The sequence below is a fragment of the Salvelinus fontinalis genome, chromosome 29 (assembly GCF_029448725.1).
Source record: "Salvelinus fontinalis isolate EN_2023a chromosome 29, ASM2944872v1, whole genome shotgun sequence".
NCBI lineage: Eukaryota > Metazoa > Chordata > Actinopteri > Salmoniformes > Salmonidae > Salvelinus > Salvelinus fontinalis.
Genome location: NC_074693.1, coordinates 28,363,565 through 28,375,828, shown reverse-complemented (window position 1 = coordinate 28,375,828; position 12,264 = coordinate 28,363,565).

Here is a 12,264-nt window from a genome sequence, read left to right as displayed (position 1 = left end):
GTGGAAGGGCTATGCCCCTGTGGATACAGGACTATGGGGTGGAAGGGCTCTGCCCCTGTGGATACAGGACTATGGGGTGGAATGGCTATTTCCCTGTGGATACAGGACTATGGGGTGGAAGGGCTATGCCACTGTGGATACAGGACTATGGGGTGGAAGGGCTATGCCACTGTGGATACAGGACTATGGGGTGGAAGGGCTATGCCCCTGTGCATACAGGACTATGGGGTGGAAGGGCTATGCCCCTGTGGATACAGGACTATTGGGTGGAAGGGCTATGCCCCTGTGGATACAGGACTATGGGGTGGAAGGGCTATGCCACTGTGGATACAGGACTATGGGGTGGAAGGGCTATGCCCCTGTGGATACAGGACTATGGGGTGGAAGGGCTATGCCCCTGTGGATACAGGACTATGGGGTGGAATGGCTATGCCCCTGTGGATACAGGACTATGGTGTGGAAGGGCTATGCCCCTGTGGATACAGGACTCTGGGGTGGAAGGGCTATTTCCCTGTGGATACAGGACTATGGGGTGGAAGGGCTATGCCACTGTGGATACAGGACTATGGGGTGGAAGGGCTATGCCACTGTGGATACAGGACTATGGGGTGGAAGGGCTATGCCACTGTGGATACAGGACTATGGGGTGGAAGGGCTATGCCCCTTTGGATACAGGACTATGGGGTGGAAGGGCTATGTCCCTGTGGATACAGGACTATGGGGTGGAAGGGCTATGCCACTGTGGATACAGGACTATGGGGTGGAAAGGCTATGCCCCTGTGGATACAGGACTATGGGGTGGAAGGGCTATGCCACTGTGGATACAGGACTATGGGGTGGAAGGGCTATGCCCCTTTGGATACAGGACTATGGGGTGGAAGGGCTATGCCCCTATGGATACAGGACTATGGGGTGGAAGGGCTATGCCCCTGTGGATACAGGACTATGGGGTGGAAGGGCTATGCCCCTGTGGATACAGGACTATGGGGTGGAAGGGCTATGCCCCTGTGGATACAGGACTATGCACATAGTCTTTAGGGTTCTCTTTGTTAAAATAGTTTGGGAAGACAAAGCCAATCACATAAATGTTTTGTTTTAGTTTGTTATATTTAGAACATTTATTTTGAGATATTTGTTGAGCATTGTGTTCTTGGCTTGTAAAAACAAAGGAAGGGATGGGGTTTGGCTGAGATCAAGGGTGTGTGTTCAAGGTGTGTGTTCATGGTGTGTGTTCATGGTGTGTGTTCAGGGTATATGATTATGGTGTGTGTGTATGGTGTGTGTTCATGGTGTGTGTGTATGGTGTGTGAGCATGGTGTGTGTTCATGGTGTGTGACCATGGTGTGTGTTCATGGTGTGTGTTCATGGTGTGTGTTCATGGTGTGTGTTCATGGTGTGTGTGTATGGTGTGTGAGCATGGTGTGTGTGTATGGTGTGTGAGCATGGTGTGTGTGTATGGTGTGTGAGCATGGTGTGTGTTCATGGTGTGTGTTCATGGTATATGAGCATGGTGTGTGTGTATGGTGTGTGTGTATGGTGTGTGTGTATGGTGTGTGAGCATGGTGTGTGTGAATGGTGTGTGAGCATGGTGTGTGAGCATGGTGTGTGAGCATGGTGTGTGTATGGTGTGTGTATGGTGTGTGTATGGTGTGTGTATGGTGTGAGCATGGTGTGTGTATGGTGTGTGAGCATGGTGTGTGTATGGTGTGTGTGTATGGTGTGTGTATGGTGTGTGTATGGTGGGTGTGTGTTTTCGGACCATGTTAGTCTGTCTGATGGTTGAATGCATGATTGCCTCTACACGAATGTGGGAGGGAGAGGAGGAGGGGGGAGGAATGTCCTGAGTTAAAGGGATGGATGGTGGGAGGGAGAGGAGGCCTCTCATAGCTTTTAGACCCAGACAGCCCAATGCTTAAAAAAAAGCATCACATTTCAAAAAGCATTTGGCTGTCCTTGATAAATGACAAATTAAATTAATTAGTGAGCGTGTTAACGGGTGTGTAGATGTGTCAGAGTTGATGTGTGTGTGTGTGTGAGGAGCTGGAGCGACCTGCAGGCCCCTTGTCCTGTGTTAATGTGATAATTCATTAGTGTTCATCTCAGTATCATTGTGCCAGAGCAGCCCTTACCAGCCCTCTTTGTCCTCTACTCTTCATAAAAGCCGATTATCCTGCGTGTCATCGTTCCGCTCATTCTTCTGCCTTTTGACCTCCTCACCCCTTCTGTTGCCTGGCTGCGGGATGTTGGAGGAGGTGGAGAGAAGGAGGAGGGAAGGCACCAGCTGCCACCAGCTGCAGTGCTCCCCTCCCTGGCAAAGGAGATACTCCAGTCCCCTGCTTCGTCCGGCCTTCTGGCCCCTCAGGATGGAGTAGTCTGCACTGCCACCAGTCCCACCTGTCCTGCCCCAGGCTGCAGTCTGACACACACACACACACGCACGCACGCACACACACACACACACACACACACGCACACAAACACAGTGTGTAAATGATGGATGTCTGTGCCTGGTGTGTCTGCTAATAGAGATGTTCTGAAACCTTTGTGTGATAGCAGGCGTCCCTGCTTGCTTTTGCAATGAGGCAGAGACTGATATTGATTACTAGATTGTTGGGCATTGTTGGGAAAGAGCAAGCAAGAAAGGCATTTCACACACACATACGAATGCACACAAAGACAGAGACAAAGACAGAGACAATGCACACAAAGACAGAGACAATGCACACAAAGACAGAGACAATGCACACAAAGACAGAGACAATGCACAAACATTCATACATTTGCAAGGTAGCCTACACATGCTGGTGTGAGGTGTGAGTGAGAGGTAGAATGTTAGTGAGTGAAAGGTAGAATGTTAGTGAGTGAGGGGTAGAATGATAGTGAGTGAGAGGTAGAGTGTTAGTGAGTGAGGGGTAAAATGTTAGTGAGTGAAAGGTAGAATGTTAGTGAGTGAAAGGTAGAATGTTAGTGAGTGAGAGGTAGAATGTTAGTGAGTGAGAGGTAGAATGTTAGTGAGTGAAAGGTAGAATGTTAGTGAGTGAGAGGTAGAATGTTAGTGAGTGAGAGGTAGAATGATAATGAGTGAGAGGTAGAATGTTAGTGAGTGAGATGTAGAATGTTAGTTAGTGAGAGGTAGAATGTTAGTGAGTGATGGGTAGAATGTTAGTGAGTGAAAGGTAGAATGTTAGTGAGTGAGGTGTAGAATGTTAGTTAGTGAGAGGTAGAATGTTAGTGAGTGAGGGGTAAAAGGTTAGTTAGTGAGAGGTAGAATGATAGTGAGTAAGAGGTAGAATGTTAGTGAGTGAGAGGTAGACTCTTAGTGAGTGAGAGGTAGAATGTTAGTGAGTGAGAGGTAGAATGTTAGTGAGTAAGAGAAAGAATGTTAGTGAGTGAGAGGTAGAATGATAATGAGTGAGAGGTAGACTGTTAGTGAGTGAGAGGTAGAATGTTAGTGAGTGAGGGGTAAAATGTTAGTGAGTGAGGGGTAGAATGTTAGTGAGTGAGAGGTAGAATGATAATGAGTGAGAGGTAGACTGTTAGTGAGTGAGAGGTAGAATGTTAGTGAGTGAGGGGTAAAATGTTAGTGAGTGAGAGGTAGAATGTTAGTGAGTGAGAGGTAGAATGTTAGTGAGTAAGAGGTAGAATGTTAGTGAGTAAGAGGAAGAATGTTAGTGAGTGAGAGGTAGAATGTTAGTGAGTGAGAGGTAGAATGTTAGTGAGTGAGAGGTAGAATGTTAGTGAGTAAGAGAAAGAATGTTAGTGAGTGAGGGGTAAAATGTTAGTGAGTGAGAGGTAGAATGTTAGTGAGTAAGAGGAAGAATGTTAGTGAGTGAGGGGTAAAATGTTAGTGAGTGAGAGGTAGAATGTTAGTGAGTAAGAGGAAGAATGTTAGTGAGTGAGAGGTAGAATGATAATGAGTGAGAGGTAGAATGATAATGAGTGAGAGGTAGAATGATAGTGAGTGAAGGGTAGAATGTTAGTGAGTGAGAGGTAGAATGATAGTGAGTGAGAGGTAGAATCATAATGAGTGACAGGTAGAATGATAATGAGTGAGAGGTAGAATGATAGTGAGTGAAGGGTAGAATGTTAGTGAGTGAGAGGTAGAATGATAGTGAGTGAGTAGTAGAATCATAATGAGTGACAGGTAGAATGATAATGAGTGAGAGGTAGAATGATAGTGAGTGAGGGGTAGAATGTCAGTGAGTGAGAGGTAGAATGATAGTGAGTGAGAGGTAGAATGATAGTGAGTGACAGGTAGAATGATAATGAGTGAGAGGTAGAATGATAGTGAGTGAGAGGTAGAATGATAGTGAGTGAGAGGTAGAATGTTAGTGAGTGAGAGGTAGAATGATAGTGAGTGAGAGGTAGAATGATAATGAGTGAGAGGTAGAATGATAGTGAGTGAAGGGTAGAATGTTAGTGAGTGAGAGGTAGAATATTAGTGAGTGAGAGGTAGAATGATAATGAGTGAGAGGTAGAATGATAGTGAGTGAGAGGTGGAATGATAATGAGTGAGAGGTAGAATGATAGTGAGTGAGGGTTAATGTTAGTGAGTGAGAGGTAGAATGATAATGAGTGAGAGGTAGAATGATAGTGAGTGAGAGGTAGAATGTTAGTGAGTGAGAGGTAGAATGTTAGTGAGTGAAAGGTAGAATGTTAGTGAGTGAAAGGTAGAATGTTAGTGAGTGAGAGGTAGAATGTTAGTGAGTGAGAGGTAGAATGATAATGAGTGAGAGGTAGAATGTTAGTGAGTGAGATGTAGAATGTTAGTTAGTGAGAGGTAGAATGTTAGTGAGTGAGGGGTAGAATGTTAGTTAGTGAGAGGTAGAATGTTAGTGAGTGAGGTGTAAAATGTTAGTTAGTGAGAGGTAGAATGTTAGTGAGTGAGGGGTAAAAGGTTAGTTAGTGAGTGGTAGAATGATAGTGAGTAAGAGGTAGAATGTTAGTGAGTGAGAGGTAGACTCTTAGTGAGTGAGAAGTAGAATGTTAGTGAGTGAGAGGTAGAATGATAATGAGTGAGAGGTAGACTGTTAGTGAGTGAGAGGTAGAATGTTAGTGAGTGAGGGGTAAAATGTTCGTGAGTGAGAGGTAGAATGTTAGTGAGTAAGAGGAAGAATGTTAGTGAGTGAGAGGTAGAATGTTAGTGAGTAAGAGGTAGAATGTTAGTGAGTGAAAGGTAGAATGTTAGTGAGTGAGAGGTAGAATGTTAGTGAGTGAGAGGTAGAATGTTAGTGAGTGAGAGGTAGAATGTTAGTGAGTAAGAGGAAGAATGTTAGTGAGTGAGGGGTAAAATGTTGGTGAGTGAGAGGTAGAATGTTAGTGAGTGAAAGGTAGAATGTTAGTGAGTAAGAGGAAGAATGTTAGTGAGTGAAAGGTAGAATGTTAGTGAGTGAGAGGTAGAATGTTAGTGAGTGAGAGGTAGAATGTTAGTGAGTGAGAGGTAGAATGATAGTGAGTGAGAGGTAGAATGATAATGAGTGAGAGGTAGAATGATAGTGAGTGAAGGGTAGAATGTTAGTGAGTGAGAGGTAGAATGATAGTGAGTAAGAGGTAGAATCATAATGAGTGAGAGGTAGAATGATAATGAGTGAGAGGTAGAATGATAGTGAGTGAGAGGTAGACTCTTAGTGAGTGAGAAGTAGAATGTTAGTGAGTGAGAGGTAGAATCATAATGAGTGAGAGGTAGACTGTTAGTGAGTAAGAGGAAGAATGTTAGTGAGTGAGAGGTAGAATGTTAGTGAGTGAGAGGTAGAATGTTAGTGAGTGAGAGGTAGAATGTTAGTGAGTAAGAGGAAGAATGTTAGTGAGTGAGGGGTAAAATGTTAGTGAGTGAGAGGTAGAATGTTAGTGAGTGAAAGGTAGAATGTTAGTGAGTAAGAGGAAGAATGTTAGTGAGTGAAAGGTAGAATGTTAGTGAGTGAGAGGTAGAATGTTAGTGAGTGAGAGGTAGAATGTTAGTGAGTGAGAGGTAGAATGATAGTGAGTGAGAGGTGTAATGATAATGAGTGAGAGGTAGAATGATAGTGAGTGAAGGGTAGAATGTTAGTGAGTGAGAGGTAGAATGATAGTGAGTAAGAGGTAGAATCATAATGAGTGAGAGGTAGAATGATAATGAGTGAGAGGTAGAATGATAGTGAGTGAGGGGTAGAATGTCAGTGAGTGAGAGGTAGAATGATAGTGAGTGAGAGGTAGAATGATAGTGAGTGACAGGTAGAATGATAATGAGTGAGAGGTAGAATGATAGTGAGTGAGAGGTAGAATGATAGTGAGTGAGAGGTAGAATGTTAGTGAGTGAGAGGTAGAATGATAGTGAGTGAGAGGTAGAATGATAATGAGTGAGAGGTAGAATGATAGTGAGTGAAGGGTAGAATGTTAGTGAGTGAGAGGTAGAATATTAGTGAGTGAGAGGTAGAATGATAATGAGTGAGAGGTAGAATGATAGTGAGTGAGAGGTGGAATGATAATGAGTGAGAGGTAGAATGATAGTGAGTGAGGGTTAATGTTAGTGAGTGAGAGGTAGAATGATAATGAGTGAGAGGTAGAATGATAGTGAGTGAGAGGTAGAATGTTAGTGAGTGAGAGGTAGAATGTTAGTGAGTGAAAGGTAGAATGTTAGTGAGTGAAAGGTAGAATGTTAGTGAGTGAGAGGTAGAATGTTAGTGAGTGAGAGGTAGAATGATAATGAGTGAGAGGTAGAATGTTAGTGAGTGAGATGTAGAATGTTAGTTAGTGAGAGGTAGAATGTTAGTGAGTGAGGGGTAGAATGTTAGTTAGTGAGAGGTAGAATGTTAGTGAGTGAGGTGTAAAATGTTAGTTAGTGAGAGGTAGAATGTTAGTGAGTGAGGGGTAAAAGGTTAGTTAGTGAGTGGTAGAATGATAGTGAGTAAGAGGTAGAATGTTAGTGAGTGAGAGGTAGACTCTTAGTGAGTGAGAAGTAGAATGTTAGTGAGTGAGAGGTAGAATGATAATGAGTGAGAGGTAGACTGTTAGTGAGTGAGAGGTAGAATGTTAGTGAGTGAGGGGTAAAATGTTCGTGAGTGAGAGGTAGAATGTTAGTGAGTAAGAGGAAGAATGTTAGTGAGTGAGAGGTAGAATGTTAGTGAGTAAGAGGTAGAATGTTAGTGAGTGAAAGGTAGAATGTTAGTGAGTGAGAGGTAGAATGTTAGTGAGTGAGAGGTAGAATGTTAGTGAGTGAGAGGTAGAATGTTAGTGAGTAAGAGGAAGAATGTTAGTGAGTGAGGGGTAAAATGTTGGTGAGTGAGAGGTAGAATGTTAGTGAGTGAAAGGTAGAATGTTAGTGAGTAAGAGGAAGAATGTTAGTGAGTGAAAGGTAGAATGTTAGTGAGTGAGAGGTAGAATGTTAGTGAGTGAGAGGTAGAATGTTAGTGAGTGAGAGGTAGAATGATAGTGAGTGAGAGGTAGAATGATAATGAGTGAGAGGTAGAATGATAGTGAGTGAAGGGTAGAATGTTAGTGAGTGAGAGGTAGAATGATAGTGAGTAAGAGGTAGAATCATAATGAGTGAGAGGTAGAATGATAATGAGTGAGAGGTAGAATGATAGTGAGTGAGAGGTAGACTCTTAGTGAGTGAGAAGTAGAATGTTAGTGAGTGAGAGGTAGAATCATAATGAGTGAGAGGTAGACTGTTAGTGAGTAAGAGGAAGAATGTTAGTGAGTGAGAGGTAGAATGTTAGTGAGTGAGAGGTAGAATGTTAGTGAGTGAGAGGTAGAATGTTAGTGAGTAAGAGGAAGAATGTTAGTGAGTGAGGGGTAAAATGTTAGTGAGTGAGAGGTAGAATGTTAGTGAGTGAAAGGTAGAATGTTAGTGAGTAAGAGGAAGAATGTTAGTGAGTGAAAGGTAGAATGTTAGTGAGTGAGAGGTAGAATGTTAGTGAGTGAGAGGTAGAATGTTAGTGAGTGAGAGGTAGAATGATAGTGAGTGAGAGGTGTAATGATAATGAGTGAGAGGTAGAATGATAGTGAGTGAAGGGTAGAATGTTAGTGAGTGAGAGGTAGAATGATAGTGAGTAAGAGGTAGAATCATAATGAGTGAGAGGTAGAATGATAATGAGTGAGAGGTAGAATGATAGTGAGTGAGGGGTAGAATGTCAGTGAGTGAGAGGTAGAATGTTAGTGAGTGAGAGGTAGAATGTTAGTGAGTGAGAGGTAGAATGATAATGAGTGAGAGGTAGAATGATAGTGAGTGAAGGGTAGAATGTTAGTGAGTGAGAGGTAGAATGATAATGAGTGAGAGGTAGAATGATAATGAGTGAGAGGTAGAATGTCAGTGAGTGAGAGGTAGAATGTTAGTGAGTGAGAGGTAGAATGTTAGTGAGTGAGAGGTAGAATGATAATGAGTGAGAGGTAGAATGATAGTGAGTGAAGGGTAGAATGTTAGTGAGTGAGAGGTAGAATGTTAGTGAGTGAGAGGTAGAATGATAATGAGTGAGAGGTAGAATGATAGTGAGTGAGAGGTGGAATGATAATGAGTGAGAGGGAGAATGATAGTGAGTGAGAGGTAGAATGTTAGTGAGTGAGAGGTAGAATGATAATGAGTGAGAGGTAGAATGATAATGAGCGAGAGGTGGAATGATAATGAGTGAATGGTGGAATGTTAGTGAGTGAAAGGTAGAATGTTAGTGAGTGAGATGTTAGTGAGCATGGAGCTCTATTTCTCTATTGATTTCCCTTTAGTTATCAGAGTCCGCCCCTGCTGAGTCATTAGTGTGTATCAGGGAGAGAACAATAAACTAATACCAGTCATTCACACCAGCACAGGGGCATTCAGCCTCCCCTCCCTCAGGGCAGGGAGGATGAGGGTGTGGGTGTGTGTGGAATGGGTTAACAGATGGGTAGGTAGTGGAGAGAATCATATCATACCACCCACTTCTCTCCTCTTTTTAACTCTCATTCCATTCTAGTTCCTTGCCCTCTGCCCTTCTAGGTTGAGAGAGAGCGAGAGAGATATAGAGAGGGAAAAGAGAGAGGAGCATGGAGGCAGAGAGAGATATAGAGAGGGAAAAGAGAGAGGAGCATGGAGAGAAAGAGGCAGAGAGAGAGATAGAGAGGGAAAAGAGAGAGGAGCATGGAGAGAAAGAGGCAGAGAGAGAGATAGATATAGAGAGGGAAAAGAGAGAGGAGCATTTTTTTATTTTACTAGGCAAGTCAGTTAAGAACAAATTCTTATTTTCAATGACGGCCTAGGAACAGTGGGTTAACTGCCTGTTCAGGGGCAGAACGACAGATTTGTACCTTGTCAGCTCGGGGATTTGAACTTCCAACCTTTCGGTTACTAGTCCAACGCTCTAACCACTAGGCTACCCTGCCGCCCCAAGCATGGAGAGAAAGAGGCAGAGAGAGAGATAGAGAGGGAAAAGAGAGAGGAGCATGGAGAGAAAGAGGCAGAGAGAGATAGAGAGGGAAAAGAGAGAGGAGCATGGAGAGAAAGAGGCAGAGAGAGAGATAGAGAGGGAAAAGAGAGAGGAGCATGGAGAGAAAGAGGCAGAGAGAGAGAGAGAGGGAAAAGAGAGAGGAGCATGGAGAGAAAGAGGCAGAGAGAGAGAGATAGAGGTAAGTAAGTTTTCTAGTCTCACCTGGTCCTGTGTGTTCTACCTCTCTCTCCCTGTCGATGCAGAAGGATGGTTATATCCTTTAAGTGTATTTGTAGTGAACATCATTCATCATAATCATTTTACACCCATGTGATTATAGTACCCCCTCTGTCCACACACCCACACCCACACACACACACACACCCACACACACACACACACACACACACACACACACACACACACACACACACACACACACACACACACACACACACACACACACACAACGTCCTGGATGGGGGTGACCCAGGCCTGCCTCCCCTGCTGACCCCCAATCTGTTCCCCAAATTCTCACCATCACAGACCGGGGTACACCATGAGAGTAACACACACACACACACACACACACACACACACACACACACACACACACACACACACACACACACACACACACACACACACACACACACACACACACACACACACACACACACACACACACACACACACACACACACACACACACACACACACACACACACACACACACACACACACACGTGTGAGTTCTGATGGATATTTTCTTGGACAGGACCATGTGTGTGTACCCTCTGCCCCCTCCCACTGGTGTTAATTGATTCTCAGTGCACTCTGCTGATTGGTGTGAAGACCCCTAGGGGCAGGGTGAGTCTCCAGCTGCCTCCTCCCCATCTCTGTCCCCCCCCCGCCCCCCCCCCCCCCACCACACACACACTGCTATTGATACTGTACACACACTGAAACACACACTGCAACAGACTGTCTTCCTTCACACTGAGACACACTGTCTTCCTTCACACTGAAACACACACTGAAACACACTGTCTTCCTTCACACTCAAACACACACTGAAACACACTGTCTTCCTTCACACTCAAACACACACTGAAACACACTGTCTTCCTTCACACTGAAACACACACTGCAACACACTGTCTTCCTTCACACTGAAACACACACTGAAACACACTGTCTTCCTTCACACTGAAACACACTATCTTCCTTCACACTGAAACACACACTGCAACACACTGTCTTCCTTCACACTGAAACACACTGTCTTCCTTCACACTGCAGTGAAAAGGAAGTTGACTGACACAGTTCAGCAGATTGTGCTACAAACTGAGACAGAGGGAGAAAGAGAGAAAGAGAGAGAGAGAGAGAGAAAGGGAGAGAGAGAAAGAGAGAGAAGAAAGAGAGAAGGAGAAAGAGAGAGTGAGATAAATAAATAAAGAGAGAGAAACAGAGATGGAGGGAGGCAGGGAGAAAGAGATATAAAGAGCGAGAGAAAGAGAGAGAGAGGGAGAGAGAGAAAGAGAGAGAGAAACAGGGAGAGAGAGGGGAGAGACAGAGAGAGAGGGGAGAGAAAGAGAGGAGAGAAAGAGAGAGAGAGATAGAGAGAGAGAGGTGGGAGGAAGCGAGAGAAAGAGCAAGAAAGAGGAAGAGAGAGAGAGGGGGAGAGGGAGAGAGAAAGAGAGAGAGATAGAGAGAGAGAAATAGAGAGAGAGAAAGAGAAAGAGAGAGAGAAAGAGAGAGAGGGAGAAAAAGAGACAAAGAGATAGAGAGAGCGAGAAAGAAAGAGAGAAGGAGAAAGAGAGAAAGAGAGAGATAGGACTGCACCATTCAGGTTCTTCATGAATAACTTAGCAGAGATGTGTGTGTGTTGTCACCTGTGTGTGTGCCTGTGCCTGTGTGTGTGCCTGTGTGCGCATGCCTGTGTGTGTGTTTGTGAAGATTAATGTGTGGTTATTAATTTCCAGCAGTGCCCTCTGCGTGAGATGTTATCATAAGTCTGATTACCACTAATCTCTTATTAATTGCCATCAGCTATTACACAATGGCCACATATCCGGCTGATTTGTTGTAATGAATTTAGCAATGTGCATTTTTTAATTGCTGCAGGTGGCTCATCAGGCTATGCTAATGCCAAGGTTTTGTGTGTGTGTCTGTCTATGTGTATAGACTGTACATGCGTGAAAGGAGAGGGACCGTAAAGAGCAATTTCAAAGACACTAGACTTGTTTTCTTTGTATTTTAGAGTGAAATTTACCTTTTAATGAGTGAAAGCCATATATTTAAACATGGTTGAAATGACCAGTGTTGCCAGATAATTCAGAATCCCCCACTACCACGGAGAAAGCCCTCTGGACAGTGATAACTCATCGTTCAAGTGATTTAATCACACACTGGAATGTATGAGGAGAATAAAGAGAGGAAGAGAGAGTAGAAGATAGATAGAGAGAAAGGGAGGGAAAGAGGGGGAGGCAGAGGGATATATAGAGAGAAAGAGTGTGAGAGAAAGAAAGGGAGAGAGATAGTGAGCGAGGGTGATATAGGCTTAGATGTGATAAATAGCCGAGCCTCTCTCTATTGCATTAGCTCAGCTAACAGATACATTGCAGTGCGAATGGGCACAGACACGCGATTGGTTTCTTATATAAAAGTTGCATATTAAATTCCGTCATAGGACTGCACCCTGCAAGCATGTTTCTGAGAAAAAGGAGCGAGAGAAAGAGAAAAAATAGAGGTGGAGAGTGAAGAGAGAGGGGGAGAGAGGAGAGAGGGGGAGAGAGGAGAGAGGGGGAGAGAGGAGTGAGGGGGAGAGAGGAGTGAGGGGGAGAGAGGGTGGGAGGAGAGAGGAGAGAGGGGAGAGGAGGAGGAGAGAGGG